The sequence below is a fragment of the Drosophila virilis genome, chromosome 4 (genome assembly GCF_030788295.1).
Source record: "Drosophila virilis strain 15010-1051.87 chromosome 4, Dvir_AGI_RSII-ME, whole genome shotgun sequence".
Lineage (NCBI taxonomy): Eukaryota > Metazoa > Arthropoda > Insecta > Diptera > Drosophilidae > Drosophila > Drosophila virilis.
The window spans coordinates 15405921-15428966 of record NC_091546.1 but is presented as its reverse complement, the minus strand read 5'-3'; the positions used below and the strand labels follow the sequence as shown (position 1 = coordinate 15428966).

At 37.9% G+C, this 23046-nt stretch overlaps 1 protein-coding gene across 1 annotated transcript in view; it reads left to right on the top strand.

Moving 5' to 3' along the window:
- Positions 1–23046, top strand: part of chinmo (Chronologically inappropriate morphogenesis) — a 108019-nt gene that overhangs the window by 41075 nt on the left and 43898 nt on the right. The window contains exon 2 of the mRNA XM_002051698.4: positions 3329–4432. The gene's annotated coding sequence lies outside the window, so the exon portion shown is untranslated. The remainder of the gene's footprint in view (positions 1–3328; positions 4433–23046) is intronic.

The window sequence follows — 23046 nt, the reverse complement described above, 5'->3', positions numbered from 1 at the left end:
GCTGCGTTTTACTAACTTACTCTTACTCTCTTGGAGCTGTTGCTGCTGCTGCTGCTGCTGCTGCTGCTGCTGCTACTGCTGCTGCTGTTGGTGGTGGCTCTGCCCGCTACCCGTCTCTCTGCCCATCTGTGTGCCTGTGTGTGTGTACATGCGACTCTGTCTGGCCGTGTATGCGTGCATTCTGTATGCTTGTGTGCGTCGACCGCCGCCGCCTGCCTGGTTGATAGGCCATAAACGCAATTTTTGAATTTCATGCTCGTCTATTCGGCGCTAGGTTTCGGTGGTGCGCAGCTCGCAGCAGCAGCGTTCGTTGTGTGCATTTCTCGTCTCGTCTAACATTTCCCCACAACGGCAACGGCAGCGGCAACAGCAGCAACTGAACAACAGAAGCTGACTGCAAAAAAAAAAAAAAAAAACAACAGAAGAAAATAAATACAAAATTACATTTTCAAAATTATTAACAATAAATTTCTAAAAAAAAAAATATATATACACACACATATATATATATATATGTATATATATATATATATATTCAATTATTGACGAACCAAAAACGGAAATGCAAAGGAAGAATAAATACAAATTTATTTTCGATCAGTGAAAAGTGCAAAAACGAAGCGCACAAATTAAAATCGTTACAACAACAACAACAACAGCAACAAAAACAAAGCAAAAAGTTTTCCATTAAACTGTTCTTTTAATTTATTATTTAAGTTTAGTTTATGTTTTTAAAAAGCAAAAGCAAATACATAAAAAACGACCAAGGCCGGCAAACAAATACAAACACAAATACGCACACACACATAAAACAAAAACAAATTGACGTTGTACGCACGAGTGTGTGCGTGTGTGTGTGTGTGTGTGTGTCTCAGTGCGCGTGTGTATGTGTGTGTTTGACAAGTGATCGAAGGTAAATTCATTGTTTATTGTTATTAAACAAAACAAGTGCAAAATCATGCATCAATCAGCACTGCAAGAAATGTTTATAATTAAATAAATATATATTAAATAACATAAAATAATAATAATTGTTAAATAATTATATAAATAAATGCAAAATAGAACATTTAAACAAAATAAATATATATATAAAATTCAATAAATTCAATCAATAAATGAGAGCTAAGAATTAAATAATATTGTTTAAAATATTATATATTATAATATATATTAAATAGTATATTAAATATATACAATTAATTTTATATTCTAAAGACAAAAGCCAAAAGAAAATGTTCAGAGTTTTTCGCGCTAAGAAATACAATTTGTGCGTGAGCTACACAAGTGTTTACTATACAAGTGCATTTGTATCTGTCAGATACTTTCCCAACAGTTCATTCTGAGCCAACTTAAGGACCAAAGGGGTCCTCTAGAAGTTCACAACTTCTTCAGTTCCGGGACAAACCTTACAAATGCAATCCGAACCCAACTGTGCGTAGCTCAGTGTGCGTGTGTGCATCTGTGTGTGTGTGTGTGTGTGCGAGTGTGCATCTGTGTGTGTGTGTGTGTGTGTGTGTGGCAAATGGGGTTGCTCGGTTCGCGGCTGCTCTGCATGCAACTAAAACTGGAAACTTGTGCATTTTTAATCAAGCGAAGACAATGCCCGCAACAACAACAATAATAACTACAACAACAACAACAACAACAACTACAACAACAACAAACAATAAACCACCCTGCCCGCTCCGGCCCACAGCAGGGCAAAACTCATGCAAAGATTTTTGAACAAACCAAAAAAAAAAAGCTGAACTCAAAACCAAATTCGAACCCCTTTTTGCGACACGTGTGTGTGTGTGTGTGTGTGTGTGTGTGTGATTGCAACACGGAAACTGCATAAAAATTGTGAAGGGTTTATAACGGGGTCTATATATATATATATATATATTGCCTGGGCAGACACTTGTTTGATACAAAAGACACGCAAAGAGCTAAGTGGCAAATTTTGAACATACTTAAAAAATATAAAAATAATATAATATTTAATATACAATATAAAATAAAGCAAATGTATTTCTAAAAGATTATAATACTATATAAAAATATATAATAATAATAATACTATATACCATATGCTATAATAATAATATACTACTATGAAATATATATAAAATGTTCAATATAAAATCATCATAGATAAAAGATATTTTCTAGAATGTTATTGTTTATTATTATGTTATTTATATACTATTTTATATAATAATAGAATGATATATGTGTATATATTTATATATTTATTACATTATTAGATAATTGTCTCAAACTCAAACGACAAATAAGAAATCAGCTTCGACAATTATATCGCAATAAAGTTTTTATCACTTTGATTATAATATGCAGTAAAAAATGTCTAAGTTATAAACTATTAAGTTGTATATAAAAGAATATAATACAATTTAAATTTGTTTAAATGCCATTAAGCCAGTTCCAAAGTGGTTCAAAGATTAATCGAGACTAAAATAGATTCAAAATTTGGCTTAGAATAGAGCTGAAACTCTGAGTCTCTGAAATTCTCTTCTAAAGCCGCGGCAAGCCAAAGTCCGAGCTCTACCCAAAAAACCTGTTCAATCTCAAATATTTTGACTCAATTGCAGCTTTAGAGTGTGTCCATTTGTAACTCTCACGCCTGGCATTGATAAGCTTTGACAATTTCCTGAAGAAAGACACATGCCCAAGTGCCCCTCGCTCGCTGTCTGTAGGGTATTTCACAACAACAACACCAATTGAAAGCTAGATTAAAAAACGAAACACTTGCCAGAGCCAGAAATCGTAATGCAATGCTTTAGATTCCAGGGTTTCAGATTAAAGAATTCACAAAACATTTTTGAAACAGATAAGACGCAGATTTTGACATTATTTTGCTCATGAATGAATTGTTTTCGAAAAAAAAAACCCAAAGCAAGAACTAAAACGTGTCAGGCAGGCAGCAGAGCGAATTGATAATATATATATATATATATATATAGATTATTAAAAGAATATGAATATGAATAGCATAATAATCTGTCTATACTTGAACTGGCAGAAACTGTCACGAATGGAACTTTCGCTCAATTCGAGTTTCGTGAGCTTGTGTGTAGATATTCGCAATTTGAAACTTTTTTGTCTTTGGTTAGGTATTAAACCCTTCACATCCCAAATTTTTCAAGCCTAGTACGAAAAGGTCCCGAGATAAACACATTCAGAACAGACAAACGAAGGCACAAACTGAAATTTGGCTTAACTAATTATATGAATTATAACAAATTGCAAAAAAAATAACATACTGTTAATAGTTGAATTTTGAGTGCATCCATTGATATATTTTGGCTTTCTTGTTTATTTGCAGGCCCCAAATGTCGCTGTGAAAATGTCTCAAAAAACTAATCACGACAACAAAACCGACAACAGGCGACAGCAAAAGCGACGCATGCAACAAAATGCAATTGCAACAGCGATTTTTGAACATTTAACAAACTAAGCAACAAAATTACAAATCAAATGAAACTATATTTTAAAGCAAAGCAAATGAATTGAAACAAAACAACAACAACAACAAAAAAATGAACTGAAAGAAACTTTGGCTAAATGCAAATGCAACGCAAAAATTCAAATTGGCAAAAATAATTTTGGGCTAAAATTTCAAAAGTTTAACAAAAAGAAACGTAAAAACTTTTTTTGGGCAAGCTGCGTGCAAAAGCTAACTAAAAACGAAACAAAAATTATTTGGCTAATTGAAAGATTTAAATAAAAAAAAAAATAAAACTGTAACTGAAATCCAGAAATAAAACAAATTAAATGTAACATTTAAACTAAACTGTAAAGCAACAACAACAAAGGCAAAAATCAGCTAAATCAAAAAAAAGCAAGCAAAAACCGCAAAAATTTAAGCCAACAACTAAATTGGAAAACTCTTCAAAATTATTGGTTCGGACAAAACGCAATACTAAACACAGCAACACAGCAGCAACAACAACAACAACAGCAACAACTACAACAACAACTACAACAACAACAACAACAACAACATCAACTACAACAACAACAACAACAAGCAGCAGCAGAACGTGTGTGTTAGTTTGCATAAAAATTTCGTTTCGATAAAAAACAAAAAAACAAAACAAAAACAAAAACAAATCATAAAGAGAGAGAGAGAAAAAGTAAAACAAAAACTTATTAAATAAAAATTTGAAAATATATTTATGCATAAATATATAAAAATAAATATTGCTTGAAATTAGCTAAGCAAACTATTTGGTAAACATTTTTTGGATAGTAAACTGAGCCGTAACCGAAATTCAGAATATTCAAATAAATAACTTTTGACATAAGTGAAGTGCAGTGCGTATAAATTACAACAAAAAAACAAAAAAACAAAATTTGTAAACATTTTGTACGATTAAAAATTAAGGCATTTTTGGATTAACGCGTAAATTTGCAATTGGATTTAAAGGTAAGAAATAGATACAAATTTTAAAATAATATAATAATGCATTTCACATTAAATTTAACTGTTAACTTCAAGAGCAAACCCCTGTCCAACACTACAAACGTTCACCAAACTTGTGCAACACTGACATTAACCCGTTATCAACACTGCCAAAAAGCAGCGAACTTGTGCAACACTGACCCCAGTCAAAACTTAGTCAATTACATCCTCATATTTATGTTAGTTGTCTGAATAAACACCAACTCTCAGCTGACTGACCAACACTGCAAATAATCATAAAAGGTATGCAACACTGACAGCAGCCATTCAATATCTATGTTCTTTATGTGCATAAACACTCACGCCAACTAACTGACCCTGAATTCAACCAAAAACTCAATCAATTGCATTCCATGTTGATGACAAGGTAATAAGCGCTAACTCTTAACTAACTGTCCAACACTGTAATTAGTCATAAAACTTGTGCAACACTGACTTCAATTCCAAACTTAACCAATTCCATTCAATATTAATGCTAATCATGTGCATAAACACTCTGCCTCAGTTAACTAACCAACACTGCAAATAGTCATAAGCCTTGTGCAACACTGACTGCAACCTAACCTCAACAAATACCATTCAATGTTTATGCTAATTACGCAGCACATTTTCACGCATACAACTACACAGCATTGCCACTCCCTAGCCCTTAGTTTACTTTACACCCGCCCCCTCCTGAGGCCGACAAAAATATTGTCACATTCAGTTAAAATTTTTGGAAAGTTTGTTGTTTTTTTTTCCCCCCTGCGACGCATCGCAAACATTTGCAAACATTTTGCAGACGCACAACGCATGTAATATTAAATATAATTACGTATAATTATAATTTATGCAAAGCAAAAAACAACTTTAAAAAAAAAAAACATAAAAGAAGCAACTTGAAAAATGAGTTTTTGCTGTTGTTGGTTTCTACGCACTTTTGAATATGATTTATGAGCGTCAACGTTGCATATTAATAACAATTAGGCGTAAACTGAAGAAAAGCAAAAGTTACGCACTCACACACACACACACACACACATACGCAACGCATAATATTTTTTCTTCTTTGCATAAATTAAACTTTTCTTCTGCTGCTGCTGCTGCGTCGCAGTTGCTGCCGCTGCGCGTTGCGCGCTGCGGCTGCTGCTGACACGCAACCCCCTCGCGGCATTGACGCTGTCGCTGCCAGCGGCGCTGCCAGCGTCGCTGCCACTTTGACCTACTTTAAGCGCAGCGCGTTCCAAATTTTGTGCGTTGTGTGTACTTTGCTGCCTATCTGCCTCTCACTCTCACTCACTCTCTCTCGCTCGCTCGCTCGCTCGCTCTATTGCTGCTTGATGCGTGCGCTTAAATGTAGTTGCTTTTTGGCCTGTGATTGTTGTTGCTGGTCGAGGGTCTTCCGCATTTAATTAAATGCAACAACAATTTGGTTACTTTTTCAACCTTTGTTTTACGTGTGCTTCGTTTTTACTGTTTTTTTTTTTTTTGTCTTTCCATTTGTGTTGCTGTTCTGTTTTGTTGCATTTTCACTTGTCGGAAGTGCGTTTTAGTTTCTGGCCTCTACAAGCTTCGCGTCGTGCCAGCTCTTTCACGCACGTTGCGCAATCGTTCGGTTTCCTAGAATACACAAAGCTCCTTACCCCAACCACCAGGCTACAGTCTGTCTCGCTCGCACGCGCTGCGCGTCGCAGACTGCGCGGCTTTGGACTGACGCAATGCAACGCAGCATTGTTGCTGTTGTTGTTGTTGTAGCTGTGGTTGTTGTCGTCGTCGGCAGTTGCGCAAAGTGCGTCGCAGTTGCTGCGCCTATGCAATTGTGTGTGCTGCTCCCCCATCCCCCGCTAGCTGCTCGACTGCACTCATTCTGCTGCTGCTGCTTCTTCTTCTTCTTCGTGCTGCTGCTGCCTTAATAATTGTGGCATTTTATGACCTGACACTGCAGTCGCTTGAATTTTAATGTGTCGGCTACCAAGAAAAGCGATTCCACACAAAACCCGTCAATAGCCTAAGCCGCCGCTCAGTTGTTATTACAGTTGTTTAGCGCAAGAATGGCAGGCACTCTCCCTCCCTCTCACTCTCTTTCTCGCAGCGCTGTAATTGGCCTGCGTATGCACTTTCAATTATACACTGTTATTATTGCCGTTGTAATGCGAGACTGTTGTTGTTTAGAGTTTAAGTTCTGTGCGCAGCAATTCTTCTAAGTGGCTCATAAATTTGCTTAGCACTGTAAACAAATGCCGAATAATTAATCGACAACTCTACATAAGTATGCATGTGAAACAGCAAATATAACTGCATGTTTGTAGACAACACCTCGCTCGCGCTCTCAAAATGGCAGAGAGCACACAGGCGTCGACCGCTTAAATGTCATATGTGCTAGAAACGAAGCGCAACTAACTAACGACGCCCATGGAATGCGTTTTCTATTTGTGACAAACACACTCACCCATACATGGACAGGCAACACCCACATAGAGAGCGCTTTGCCTACTCTACACGTCAGTACGCTACACAACTCTACACAACTCTACGCTACCCAACTCTGCTATGTATTGACTGCATGCAAAAGTTTTGCCAGCCCATTTGTCAATGTGTGCGAGCGTGTTAGGTGTAGTGCACATTTTGTGTGCGTGCGAGCGAGTGAGTGAGTGAGTGCGTTTGTTTGTATACGTGTGCGAGTGTGTGTGCTTTTGCGAATTGGAGCAAAAGGCAACTGGCAATTAGCAGCTGGGGAATAAAAGCGAACGAATAGTTTGCCAAAGCATTGCACATAGGCTCCGCCATATCTGAGAAACAGTGTGTACATATCACATGCATATGTATACATGCATACATACATACATACATACATACGTATACGCACACACGCAATAACTGTATGCTCTCTTGCACACGCACACACCTACACTCGGTGTGCAGATAGCAACCATCATGTTGGGCCGTATGTGGGCTTAGGCCTAGCCATTTGGCCAACTCGGTTGGCCAGCAACATATTTAAGTGCCACAAACAGCAATGGAGAAAAAAAAAACAAAAAAAAAAAAACAAATACAATGAGCGACACTGACAGGTTTTCACTGTAGCTGGAATAATATTTAATAAAAATATTTATTTTTGTTGGTTTTATAATGAATTTGTCTTGCGTTTTGATAAGCTTAATTAGCACCACATAAAAGCGTAGATTTCGCATTTTTTTTTTTTTATGGGCTCAAGCACATGCAAGTTTCATTTTTTACCTGAGCTTTTTTTTTGATTTGCCGAGTAATTAAACTAATGATATAGTTTTGCAGTACTAATCCTAAGTTAATGCGTGTCGCGTTTTTTGTTTTTATAGGCCATGAAACAGGGCCGTAAAATAGCGCATAAATTAGTGTATCATATGTCGGGGTGTTAGTTTGAGAAATGCTAAAACATGCAAAGCAAATGAATCAGAAATTAACTGAAGAGAGCAAGAGAGAAAGAGAGAGAGAGAGGCAAATATAGCTAAAGGTAAGCAATTCCTTAAGTGTACCTAACCTAAAAATGCATTTTCTGTTGAAATTCATATAAAAACTAACCTCAAACTTGTCTATACAAAAATGAATGCTATTTTTCAATAAAAAATAATCTAAAATTGTTAAATTTGTGGCAATTACAACACAAAAGCACGCTGATAATACACATTGAGAAGGGCGCAGCAAATAAATGAGATTTCTATTAGAAAACATATATATGTATGTTTGTATGTATGTATGCGCGCCATAGCTCTATGTAAAGCCAGAAACACACATTTTTACACATTCCTATATAAATAAGTCGCAAACGCAGCGCGAAAATATTTGACGCATTTATTTTTCGGTTATTTGTAGATTGTGTCAGCGTCGCATCTAAATTATTGCGGCCTACAATTAAAATTGGCCGTAAGAGTAATGGTCAGCCGAGGGGGGTGGGGTTGGGGGTGGGGGCAAGCAAAGGCCGCTACGCTCTATCGCCAACGCCTGCACAGCAACAAAACAAATTTACAAAAAAAAAAAATGTATATATATATAAAACTACAGCAGCGATAGAAAAGAAAAAAACCTTGAGCTCGCACAACATAATTAAAAATGTGCGTAGACGCACACACACACACACGCGCACACACTCAAACGCACACGCGCAACGCTTTGCAGCGAAAAGCTTTTCCTGCTTTGTAAATGACATTCACGCGCAATAAATACATATACACGCCAGCAACAACAACAACAGCCGCAGCCACTAAAAAAAAAAGCTCAACTGCAAACACAACAACAATGCGCGCACCCTACAACAACAACAACAACAACAACGAGAAGAAGAAGAATAGCAGCAGCAGCAACAAAAACTAGCGCTAAGGAAATCTAAAAATGGCTGCGTTGCTTTGCCAGTCAGTGCCAAAAAAAAAAAAAGAACAACAACTACATTCATAAGCATTCCATAGGCTCAGATAGTTTTTGCCGCTCTCTGCAAGTGCAAAAGCGCGCTCTCTTCAACGCTCTCTCTCTCTCTCTCTCTCTGTCTCACTCCCTATTTATTTCGTCTGCCTGCTCTCGCGCACACGCACTTTTTTTACGAGCTTTCAGCACGCACAAAGCTTTTGCAGCCAAATGCTGATCCACAGGCGGCGTCTGATCAGATCGCAAGAGCCCATCATTCGCAGCTGAGTTCTCATTCGTTTTGGATGTAGATAGGTCAAGAGTGCGGGGAAAGTGGGGCAAGCAATAAATATGCCAGCATTGGGCAAGGAAATATGAATATATATTGCAGTTAATAATTATGAATCAATGACTAAAAAGTGAAGCTAAGAAGTTAGCTGAATTATGTTTGATTATCTTAATTATATAGTGGGAATAGTTAGGGGCAGCACAATAAAAATCTGTGTTATTTCAAATGAAATCAAGTCAAATACTTTTGCAGAAGTGATTTTTAAGATCGCTCAAGTTCATACATATATATACATATTTATATATGTATGTATATGTATGTGGAATAATGAAACATTGCGTTTTCTATTTGCTCATGACGCAATATTATTAAAAACTGACAAATCCAAATCAAGCAGATGCCCCAAAAAAAAAAAAGCATAAAAAATACATATTTCAAATACACACACATACATATACATACCACATATATTTAGTATATGTAGGTATTTATACGCATCAGAACATACGAAATGAGCTCTTCAGCTGCACACATACATATATATATGCATATGCATATGCATGTATGTATGTGATTAGCCTATATCATATCTCTCCCGCTGCTGCAAACTTCATGTCAAAGAAATCTGTTCGAACGGAAGAAAAATGATTATTTAATTGTTTCGAACCCCTTCGCATTGTTTATGTTTCGTGTTCTTTCTCTCAATTTGTTTTTAATAACGGCTAATTAAGTCAAGTATAATATACGCACGGTAAACACACACACACACACGCACACACACACACACACACTCCAGCATGAGGTTCTTTTGGCGCTTCTTCTTCTTCTTGCCGGTTGCTTGTAAATTGCCGCAATCTTCTAGCGCCCGGCGTCAGCACTTGAAGGCTTTGTGTGTGTCACATGAGATTCTTGATATACATATTCATTTTCCGTTTGATTTCTTCTTCTCGTTGTTGTTGTTGTTGTTGTTGTTTTTTTTTGGCTACGCCTTTCACATGCCTCTTCCTCTGCGTCCGCCCCTGGGAGGCAAGTGAAGCAAAGACTTTTGGAGTGCACTCGTCGCAGTTATGCGAACAGAAGTGGAAACACAAAAAGCACAAAGAAATTGTTAAGGAAATTAAAAAGCATAAAAACAACAGCAACAGCTTCCGTTAAAACAAAGAGTAGCCCTAAGAGAGCGAGCGAGTGTGCGAGTGAGAGAGCGAGCGGAGTGGGGGGCAGCACAAAAAAAGGGGTTCCGAAAAACACGCAAGCAGCAAGCAGCAAGCGGCGCACATATGCAGCATTTACCGTTAAGCAGGGCAGGAAAGAGAAAGAGCTTGTAGAGTGGAGAGTGGAGAGTGGGGGAGGGTTGCTGCGCTTAATTGCTGGCTTGGTTGCGCGTGCACACACACACACACACACAAACTTCTTTGATGGGAAACAAGTAATTTAATCAGCTCAGCAATTGTTGGGTGTAAAAAAACACTCGAATTGGGAAATCCCTTTTTAGACAAAGTCTATCTAAACTGATTAACTAGTTTACTTAACTATTTCGTTTTAAACAACTTTTAACCATTTTATTATCCTGGTAGCTGTTTTTTGGTCCGTTTTTTTCTTTTTATAAATATTATATTAAATGAATAATAAATCTAATTCTTATTATACAATATTTAGTTCCAATTCTCTTATAATATATCTCGGAGTTCCTGATTGTTTCCTGATACTTTGCTGCCTCTTCCACTTATCCTTGGCTTAAAACTTCCAGAAATTACTTAAGAAAATCATGATATATGTATATCTATCTATATATATGTTAATGCCTGCTTAACTGATGCATTTGCTTCTTTCTCTTAATTATTATTCACTTTGGCAAATCTTCTGATAACTGATCCAAAATTATTTCTCCTCATCATCTTCCTTTTGCAAATGTAGCTAGGCCTTTTCTCTTTCTGGTTAAATCTTCTTCCATGAACCTCCTTTTTCATATGAAACATAGTCTATATTTAACATTAGTTATATTCACATCTTTTCTTATCATTAGTTTTTCCTTCTTCTTCCCCTCTTCCCCCTTCTCCTTCGAAAAACCCTCTGGACTTGTTTTCCGCTTAAAACGCAGCGCAATAAAAGAAAAACTTGACTTTGGACAACTGTTTTTTTTTTCAGCTTTTGTTTCTTTACATTTTCGCTGCGTCTCTAATGAACTCTGCCCCCCTAGCCCGCCTCGCCGACGGCCCTGGGCCTCCCCGCCCCTGCACTTGCTGCAACCTCAAAGCCGCCGTTGCCCTGGCTGCATTTGGTAATTAGAATGGGTAACTAGGTGGCCAACAGCAGCGGCGGCGGCAATTGCCTCTGTTTGTGGGGCCCGCTGTCTATCAGCCGCGCAGCCATGTGTGCCATGTTAACCCTTGCCCTTGTCCCGCCCCGCAACCCCTCAGTCGCCAGCCCTGACTCCATCGAGTGCGACGCGGTTCGACGTTGAGTGCACTTCAAAGTCGCAATTCAATTTCATGGTTACCAAGATTGCAGACGTGTTTTATCCCGCCATCTCTCTCTCCCACTCGCTCTCTCTCCCTTTGAACTGGTGGTGTAAATCACGGCCATAAAATGCACGTGAGTGCAGTCTAGTGTAGTTCTTGTTGTACTTGTTTTATGTGCGTCTTCACACTGCGCAACGAGTCCAATCCGAACTGCAGTTGAATTAATTCGAATTGGATTCAGACAGTGAAAAGTTGGGCTCACATTTCCTTATCGCTGATCAGCGCAGTGTAAATGAAAACACCTTGCAACAGGGTAGAGGGGGGTGGGGAAAAACCACCCACGCATAACGCAAGCCGCAGGCCTGAGAAAAATGCATAAATTAGGCGGCAACTGACGAGTCGATTTTGTAAGACCCCCCCCACCCTTTCCCGACAATAGAAATGCATTGCTACAGGTACTACTGAACCCCCCCGCTCCCTCGGCCACTCTAAGAGAAGCAAGTCTGACTTAGAAACAAAATTAGGCAACGAAGCGTAGGAAGCAGTCAACTTCAGCTACGACTTTTGAGTTAACAGAGCGCAAAGTGGCCCAAACTGAATGGGCCATGGCTGTGATGCTTGTGGCTGAGGGAGTGAGGGGGTGGACATAGCAAAGATGCGCTAACTGCACTTTTGACTCGACGACTCGAGCCCTGTTCACGTTTTGGCTGGTTGCGTTTAGGCCAGACCAAACTGTCCGTAAATCTAAGGGTCTTACACTCGATCATAAGCTGCAGCGCAAACTCTAAAAAGAACTATAATATATAAGAAGATATCTCATGAATTCTCACACTTCGAAATACGGTAGAATTTGTAAATAAAAGGGTATTCCCTTTAAAGAGTATGCCCGACTAGAGCACTCTTACCTGTATTTACTTTTATTACACTTATTAATACATTTCATATTAGTCTGACTAGGAAACTAGGAAAAACGATTTAAACAGAAATCTTAAGAAAAAAGTGATTATAATTGAATAAGAAATCATAAGTAAGGTTGATTATATATTCAATAAAATCTCCTCAATGGAGTTGACTTATATTTATTTGAATAAAAAGCATTCCAAAAAGAAACTAAATAAGGTTTATTAAAAAGAAAAAACGACAGAAAAATCTAACATAAAGCTAAAGTTAAAAATAAGATAACTTAATTTTGATTTTGTTTATTTTGTTGACAAAAACCGTTTCTCAATAAGTCAGAAATAAATTAATCTTAAATAAATTTATTGTATTTTATGCAATTAATAATTTTTTATGTATTGTGGCAACATTTTGTGCTACTTTTACAGCCTTGTATTAACAAGTGCTTAAGCTCTTTTTAGATGTATTATTTTTTTTTGCTAAATTAATTAATGCAATTTTTTGCATTTTTCTTTGGCTATTTTTCCAGGTAAGCAGTCGCTTTGTGTGCCAGCTAATTAGGCCGTCCAACTGCACGTAAGTCGCTGTTGAATTTTTCTTTTCGAAAAAAAAAAAAATGCTATATTTTGTTGCATTCGAATTTTGTTGTGGCGCCTGACTGTGACTGTGGCCAAAAGGCATTTGCCATGTTGCTGCTTGCCCGATTTCTGGCCATAAATTTAGCAATTAACGACAAATGTCACTTTGTCTGCCCGCCAGCGGCAACTGCAGACTGCAGTGGGAACCCTTTAACCCTTGAAGCCCAGCTCCCGCCTCGACACGGCTTGCTTTCGGGCCAGGCCAACGAAGCGTGGCAGCAGCCAGTACGCCTGCTTGGCCCGAGGCAAGCGCCACGCCCACTGCTGCCCGCTTACGGTCTGGTTCGTCCTGCAATTGCATTAAAAAGCATAAATTTACTTTAGCATTGGACGTTATAAAATCCATTTATGCACTTCACTTGCTTCTTCTCCTCTGCTTTTTGCCTCGTTTTTTTTTTTGCATGCTTCAGGACTCGGCTGCAGAGTCCTGGCCGCTTGCATGCTGGTCAGACATGCTGTCCGGGCGCCCTTTGCCGCGCCTGCAATCTACAATAATTTCTGATTTCTTTGCTGTCCTTTTTGCCCAGTTGTTGTTACGACAAAAAAAAAACAACAAAATGCCAATTTCTGCAGCTACAACAACACGGTCTATGCAATTTTTACGTAAAAAAGCAACCAGCCCATACGCCCATTGAGGCAGCCACGCCCCGCTGCGTTGCGCTTTGTTTGCTTGCCTCCGTTTTTCGTTGTGTTGCCGATGATGAAGTTTAATTTAGACACCGAGTCGAGTGGCAGCCACAGCCACAGCCACAGCTACAGCCTCTGTCGCAGTCGCAGTCGCAGTCGCAGCCGGCGCCCGCATGACTCTGCCAGCCAAAATGGAGAAGCGCCCAACCAAAGCTAACCCATTCAGCTGGCGTTTTATTGCATGTCCTGCGCCACCCTGCCGCCCTGCCAACCTGCCTGCCTGCCCCCAGCCGCGCCTCGTTCATGCAACCAACAGCAACAGCAGCTTTTTACATATGCGCATTTTTGCATAATCACCTGAAGGCAAGCACACAACTCGGATACCCTATAAACACTTCTGGACTAGTGAGAATTTGATATTGATATTTTTGACTGAACGAAATAAACCTTTTCAGAGCAAAAAGTATTTCTTAAAATTTTCTCTATATTTTTTTTTGTCAATTCTTAAGTTTTAGGAAAAGATTTGCATTCTTTGCCAGACTTTTTTCATCTAATTAAGAATTTAGACCGTAATTTCTACAGTTCTTGGTATATTCGATATACACTTTAAATATATATAGAAATTATTGCTGGATCAGAACAGTCAGAATCTGATATTCATAATGCATATAAAGGTAATTTATTTATTTGCTGTCTAACTTTTGAGAATTGTTACAATTTTTACAAATCAGCAACTTTACATGCAGATATAGTTTTATGGGTCAACAATTTTTCTCGTAATTCCATAAATATATTTTTTAAAAAAAAACTTTTTTCAGCTTAAAAGTTGGTACTTTGCCCTATAAAATTGTCAGCCTAATATAACAGAAATTTTTCTAGTGTATGTAAATTTCTGTGTGAAGCACTTTTTAGTTAGCCTCTCGTTGCATTTGAGTTTTGGCCAGTTTCCACTTTACCTATGCTTTTTTCTGACTCTTTTGTGTTTCTGCATTCTTTATGCATATTTTGCACATTTCACTTTTTGCTGGCGTGTTTTTTCTGCTGCTTCTCGTGCGTCCATTTTCCATTTCCGCTCTGCTGTTGGCTAATATAATTTCGATATTTGCCTCCATTTTGTGTTTTTTCATTGTTTTTTTGTTTTGTTTTTATGTTTGCTTGTGTCGCCTAAAAGTTCATTTCCTCTGCAAAATGGGGCGTGGCCAGAGATTGCTGCAGTGCCACGCCTCTTGCACTGCTGCAATTCTCTCGCGCCCAGCTCCAACTCGAGCAAAATCCGCAAACTGCAGCAACAGCATAAAATAACATTTCGTTAGGGAATTCTCGTGAACAGGGTTTGACAATTTTCATATAAACCATGTAACGCACAGCGAAAGACCTCTACGATTCCATAAAGATATATCCGTATCGGACGACTATAACTTCTAGCTCAGGAATCATTAGACACACAACAATTTTCCAAATATCTTGACCAAATTTGACGCGCTCTTTATTATTAATTATGGAATACTTCGCGTCGATATGCTACTATATCATGTCTCAATGGTAAGAATCTATTGATAAGTACTTTTTTCTGTATGGAGAACTCTTCAGTATTTTCCAGCTACATATCTTGAGGCAACTCTGCAAAAACTCTGCTCTCACATATTTTCGCAAGGGTATTTAAGCTTCGGCGTGCCCTTTCCTCTTGTTTTATATACATATATTTTTGCGGCAGTTTCTCTGAAATTTGTGTCTGGCTTTTAAGCGCCGCTTTTTGTTTGCTTTTGTAATTTGTGCGTGTGTGTGTGTGTGTGTGTGTGCACCCGTTAGTGTGTGTGTGTGTGTTTTTGTTTGCATGCGCTTTTCTGCAGAATTTTCGGCAATATTCCATTAATACTTTGGCTAGTTCCCTTCCCTTATAGTTTTTTTTTTTTTGCAGGCTTTTCTGTTTGTTTTGGCTGCGTCGGCGAACAAAAAAGTTTTTGATAAATAAATTTTACGATAAAGTGCAATGCAGAAATTTTGCCATGCGCGCTTTTTGTTACAGTTTTAGTTTTGTTTTCTCTGCAGCCGCTGACTGCTTTTGCAACATAAATAAATCATCAATGCATTGTGGAATTTATTTGCCGTTTCAATTTATTGAAGGGACCCAAAACCGACTCTCTCCCCCTGCTGCAGACATTTTAATCCCCAGCGTCAACAGAAATTGCACTTTTGTGAGCACGAAAATAAAATTTGTTATCAAGCGGAAATGGAACTGCATGTGTCAGGTTTTCTATTTCTGTCCTCTTGCGCAGAAAACATAAATGCAAAATATCAGAAATCCATGAATTTAAACAATTTTTGCAGCTCTTCTTTGTATGATATTCTAAAACATGGCGATTCGATGCGCAACTTTAACGTTTAAGTATGCAGCACAAAGCAGAACGGAAGAGAGTCCCGCTCTTGCGTGTCTAACATGCGTTAGACAGCAAGACAAGCTGCATACGACTTTTAATTGCGCCTCCATTAAAGCGAACGGCGGCAGTAGGTAAAACGTTTAAGAATGCGACAAAGAGAATAGATGGAAATTCTAATCCAAGCAGCGCAGCTTAGAAAAGCGTAAGATATAATGATGAATGGAAGAATTGAATGACTTTGATTTCTTTGTGAGTGGGCAGCATATAATGCCGAAGAATTTACAGAGAGGAGGAGAGAAGGAAAGTGAGTGTGGGACAGAGAAGGAATGGGAGAGAGTGGAAGAGAAAGAATAAAATATGGTATGAAAGAGAGAGAGCGCAAGAGAGAACGAATATGAGTGAGAGAGAGAGAGAGAAAGAGAGAGAGAGGGAGAGGGAGAGAGTGAGAGAGAGAGAGAGGGAGAGAGAGAGGAGAAATGTAAGTGAAGGAAAGAAACGTAAAATGATTGATACAGAAATACAGGGGGAGAGGGAGTGTGAGAGCGAGAGGGAGAAGAAACGTGACTGAGAAAGAGAGAGAGAGAGAGAGAGAGAGAAAGAAGGAAAAGGAGTGAGAGACAGACGGAGTAAAAGATAGTGAACTGCAATCATACAATGTTTAATTATAAAAGGGAAGGCTTCATGTTATACTCATTTTTTTTTTTTTGCCCAGCATCTCTTGTAGTCAGCTCAATTCTAGGCAACTCGAATCTAAGCGCTATCAATTCATTGCCAGTTTCCCCATGGGCTCAAAAAAGTAGAAGAAAACCCAGCGCCAGGCAATGCAATTGCGATTGACCAATGCCATAATACATATGCTACAAAATATTCATGGCTTAACTTGGGCAACGCCCACTTGACGGGGTTATAGGAATTGACACTGTCCCACCCACACCCCGCCCCCCCTTCCGCTTGGCCGAGGCACTGCAGCAAATCACACAAATTAACTAGACAAAACTGCCGCAGGATGCCACACAAAATTCTAATGAAAAATACGTCAGGCGCAACAAATCACAAAAAAAAGGCCAACATAGGACCGAACCCCGCCCCACCACCACCGCCCCCTCTGATGTGTCGTCTATCTGCAATAAATGCGATAAATTGCTCAAGTGCACGTTGCCCGACAAACAAAATGCAGGCAAATTATGGGCCCAGGCACGAAGACAAAGCGAAAGCCAGGGCCAAAGCCAAAGTCATTTGGGCCACAGTAGTAAATAGTAGTAGAGCGTAGTACTATGTAGTATCTACGTGTGTGTGTGTGTATAGATAGATAGAGCTGGCGCAGGCCAAATGAATTTTCACTCATTTCCTTATCGTCTGTGATTTCCTTGCCAGACGACAACACACACACACACACACACACAGACAGACACATACACACAACCGACATGCTGACAATTTTAAATGAATTTTCTATGCAGGCAGCTAGCTAGTTGCTGTGCCCCGCCCCCACTGCAAGCCGCCCTAGCTACACGTCTGTCGCATTGTCTGCAGGCGGCGCACACACACACACGCACACATACAAACACACACACACAGAGAGAGAATGCAGTTTGTGTTGCCTGAAAGTTTTTTTTATGTGCCGCCCGCAAAGGCAAAAAATCAATGAAAATGTGGCAGTGGCTGCAGAAGACGCACGAGGGTTGGACCTGCACACAACGTCATCAGCTACAACACGATAATGATGATAATGCTCATGATGATGCTGCCAATGATGCTGCTGATGATGATGATGATGATGATGAGAATGAGGCAGCATCAACGTTTTGGCTTGTCATCATTATGAAAGACAACAACCCTCGGCCTGCAGCGGCCGCGCCAGCTGACTGCACAACCCCCAAAAAAAAAACAACTGCAGAGACACAGTCAGTACACACACACACACACACGCACACATACAGGCCAAAAAAGGAGCAGCAGAAACTTTCACTTTTTGCATGTGAATTGGGCGCCGCATGCGGCAATTCGCCTAGTGCAATGCGCCAAAAAGCAGACAACATGAATACATATGCCGCAGCGTGAGCGAGACAGAGAGAGGAGAGTGTGTGCGAGAGAGAGAGACAGAGAGAGAGAGAGAGAGTGAGAAGGGCGGAGAGTGCGACTGTAACCGGTTTAGCTAGCAAATGCAACCCTGTATGCCACGTAGCTGCAATTATTTCATAATATTTCCATTTGGCCAAGTGCAGCGCCAGAAACTATAGCATACTTTATAGCTGAGCTGCCCGTAGAGTGTTGCGCGGCGCGGGGGGAGCTGCAAATTGCAGTGAGGGTTGGCCTCGGGTTTGGGTGGTGAAAACTTTTGCCATGTGCGGCGAGCTGGTGCGGGGCAGGCTGGCGGAAATGCGAACGCTTGGAAAAACTTTTTGCCACAGCTGTGTCTGTGTTGGTGTTGGTGTTGCCACCGCTGCTGCTGCTGCTGCTGTTGCTGCCACTGGGGGTTGTTGCATGCTACGTGCACGAGTGTAGATAAAAATATTTTAATTTATTTTACTTTTGGCTGCAGCCAACCCACAGCCACAGAGCCAGTGCCAGTGCCAGTGCCGGTGCCAGAGCACAAGGCAGTTTTTCCACTCAGCTGCTGCTTTTGCAACACTTTTCTTTTTCCTTATTTTTGTATATGTGCATATGTTGCCTCACATGCGAATATGCTTTTTAGCAGATTATACCCTGTAGATTGTGTCAGAAAGTTAGTCATAGCGCTAGGCCACTCTGCAGTCGTAAATTTGGTTTCCACTTTTGATGTATTCAACTTAGCTTGGTAGTTTCCATAAATATTTTATACATGTATTGGTATTGGTAAACCTTTAACCTATTTTGTATAATTGTGTGAAGACTCGATACATATCTCTGCCTTCACATCTTTCAACATACATAACTAGACATAAGAAACATAGAATTCGATTCGTTTAAGAGCTTGACGTCTTACAGGGTATTACTCAGTCGACTACTTAAGCTTTCTCTACACGGTATCTCTTACTCAAGCTTTGCCTAATCTCAATCGTAAGGCTCTTCTTACACAATCTAGCACTTGCTACAGGATATCTGCTAGTCGAGCATAGCCAATCGCTTAACCCTTTTGCAGCTGCATTTGTCGCCTGCAACGCCCAAAAATAAATTCCCTAACGAAGCGCTGTCTGGTCTCTACTCGTTTGAATTGTTTGTTCGTTTCTTTTTTTTTCTGCAGTCATTTTATTTATCTTTGATAAAAGGTTTTAGTTTTCCATCTAGCTGTGTGTGCTTTCTCTCTCTGTGTATGTGTGTGTGTGTGTATCTGTGTGTGTGTTTGAGTTTTTGGGGCCATCAATAGTGGCTTAGGTTAAAAGGTTTTTTGTTTAAGGGATTTGACAAAACTCGCTGCGACACAAAACCGCTTAACAGCCGCTGTATTCAATTTGCCAGCATTTTCAAAAGGATTCGTAATAAGGATATTCGCCGTATATTTGATTTACATTTCGATTTATTTAAAGTTTTTTTTTTTAGAATACTCTTCTTGGTACTTAAATAAATATTTAAATAAAAGCTATTGATTTTCTCTGAAAGCTCATTTTTGGTTTGTATTTCTGCAAGCTCAATTTATATCAAACTTTAATTGCAATTGATAAAATCTGTTAAGACTTTTCTAAAGATTTCAATAAGAATTGTTGATTTTCGTATATTTACAATTCAAATTAACATATATCAAAGGCCCTTCACAACACTTAAACTGCAATCGCTACATCTGTTTAAATTATTCAACACTTAAAAGACTTTCATTCAGGTACAAGCAAAACAAGTTAATATTTTTCTAGGAAAATGAGATCATTATTATTTACATAAAAATAATTATTGCTATTTGTATATAAAGACAATTCATATTAAAACGTATTCAAGCCAACTGACAACACTTTTATTGCAATCGACTTGTAATTATATTGCAACTGATAAAATTATTCAACACTTAATCAAAAGATTAAAAAAAACGTTATATTGTTTAAAAGTCGCCCACAAAAGCCACCAAATGTCAAATGTTTATAAAAGCAATTGATATACAATTTATTATAAACAATAACAAAAACAAAAAAAAAAAAAAAAACAAAGAATTGGCTTATAAAGCAAACATTTCTTTGGGAAAGAAGCAAAGAACGCATGACGCATACAAAGACGCCTACGAAAGACAATCGAACAGCCGAAGATTAAATACTCTTGCAGGAATACAGAAATCGATGAAGAAGAAAGGGGTGCAATTAGATTAGATGTATCTCACGCCGAAGACTAAATACTCTATATAAAATAAAAAATGAAGTAAAGGAAGGAAAAGAGAAAAAAGGAAACAATCGCTGATGTCGAAAACTTAAAACCCTTGCATATGGATATTGATCCACGAACTTTAGGCTGATTTGGACGCACAGATGCGCTATAAAAAAGCTAAAGCCTTGTAGCCGGCACTGTTTTCTTATTTATTTAAAATTAAAGAAATTTATATACACCTACGTTACACATTTGTTGACAAAATTGAGCTACTCTCCACAAGAGCTGAAATTTGTAGCTACTTCTGCATATATATGTTACTATATGCATATATATGTTACATATATGCACTCCATATATAAAGCCGGCTCTCGAAATTTGTTCCAGACGCGTTTGTCACGACTTCAACTGGCACAAAAGGCGCTACAACAAAAAAGCACAAAAATGTCGCATGCAATTTACTGCAAAAAAAATACTACAAAAAAAAAAAAACAAAAATTTGTTTTGTCGCATGACTTTTACTTTTTACTTGGGTTTGTTCGCTTTGTCCCAATACACACACATTTTATTTATTATTGTTGGCATTTGTTGCCTCGTCTTTGTTGTTGTTTTTGTTGTTGTTGCTGCTGCTGATTGCGTGCAACAACTTGGCAATGCGACGGCAACCTCGGAGGGTCGACACTGGAGACTCCCAACTTGGCAGCGACGTCTCGAAGAAAGCGAAAGTTATGACATTTTGGCAGCCAAACGAAAGTGCGACTCGCTTTACGTGTGTGTGTGTGTGTGTGTGTGTGTGTGTGTTTAGTGTGTGTGTGTGTAGGTGTTAGATTTGTATCTACAAATTGCATTTGTCATATTACTGAATTGTGTGCTGCCAGCTGTTGAAATTTTGTGTACACCAAAAAAAAACAATGCCAACATTTTTCTGCCACATAAATTTCTTTACATGTACCATATACCCTAAGTACATACATACGGTATATATGCCTTTTCTTAGTGTTATATAACGCTTAAAACATCTACAGCTATTTTATCTTAAACCTAATTCGTCAGGTTACAATATGTGTATTATATATAGGATTTAAGGGTATATCAAAAAAATTGTCAGTTGTCAACATATATAATCCAGTCGAATGCTCAAGAATTTTTTTTTTTTATTTATTCATAAAATTCTATTTGAAATGCACGTTATGAAAATGTTAATATACAGTACAAGCATTAACATAATTCATACAAAACATAGAGAACCTTAACAGAGCTTAACTTTACAGATAAACATTGGTGAAAAACTGAAAATTTCAGAATAGAAGTAACAGTTTTATGTTATAAGTATAACAGCTTACTTTGATACTCACTCTAATATATCTATATATATATATTGACAAATTGGGATATTTACAAAAATTATTGTAAAATGATAAATGCATATAAATCTTGAATAGACCTTCTGCATGTAAAAACCAGTGGAAACCAAACAGTTCATGTAAAAAGCATCAACATAGTTGTTCAATAAAAGTTGCTTCCATTCGGAAATACTTGTGTTCACAAGCCCATAAAATATGCCAAATATAATTCATATAAATCAGTTATAAAATCTTTTGCAACAATATCATGTGGAAAACCTTTTCGGAAGAAGGCGCTGGGGTAAAAGAAAAGCATTTAAGCAGCGTCAAAAAACTCCACTTCACTCGGCGCCTCGACGCTGAGCTGACTGTATGAATGAAAATATTTATGCATATAAAGCGGCAGCGAGACACAGATACACACACACACACACACAGGGACAGATACTTGTATCTGTGCGGGCATGTAAAAAGTAGCGTAAAAAGAAAAGGAAAAAAGGCAGCTGAAATAAAATAAAATAAAATAAAATTTATCTTGAACTTGAACTTGAAATGAAGACATCGAAGTAAACGTTGGGGGAAGCAACGATGTCGACGTCGACGTTTTGTCTGCTGCTGCTGTTGTTGTTGTTGTTGCTGCTGTTGTTGTTGTTGTTGGTAATACATTTAACGGCTTTCCGTTGTGGCTGCTGCTGTTGATGTTGATGAGCGCGCGTTTATTAAGAGGTTTATTTATAATTAATAAAGCTTACAATTGTTTATACACATACAAAAGGTACGTGCAATGTCCAATTTTAATGTCATTTTGCTGCAAGCAAGTTAATTCATATTATTTTAATATTTTGAATTTGAAAAATATATATACAATATTTTAATCGAAAAGAATGTTTAACCGATTTTTATTGAAAATTGTTTCAATTATAATTTATAAAAAGGTTGATTAAAAATAAATTTTAAAAAATTGAAATATATAATATATTTATTAAAAAGTAAATATAAATAAATATGTGTTATATATTGAGAAAAAATTAAAAAAAAAAAAATACGCTGAATATATATAATAAAAAATAAAGTAAAATAATAAACGAATAAATACATAAATAAATATTAACATATACATATATATAATATATATCTATACGACAAAAAAAAAAAAAATAGCTAAGCATAAAAATATAAAAGGAATAAAAGGCAGCAAATATGTATCTGAAAACTTTTGGATATATTTATTTGCATGTGAATAAAACTTCATTTGCGGGTGCAAACAAAAAATATGCATTGCGCAACAAAAATAAAAGAGAAAAAAATAATAAAAAAAAAATTGAAAA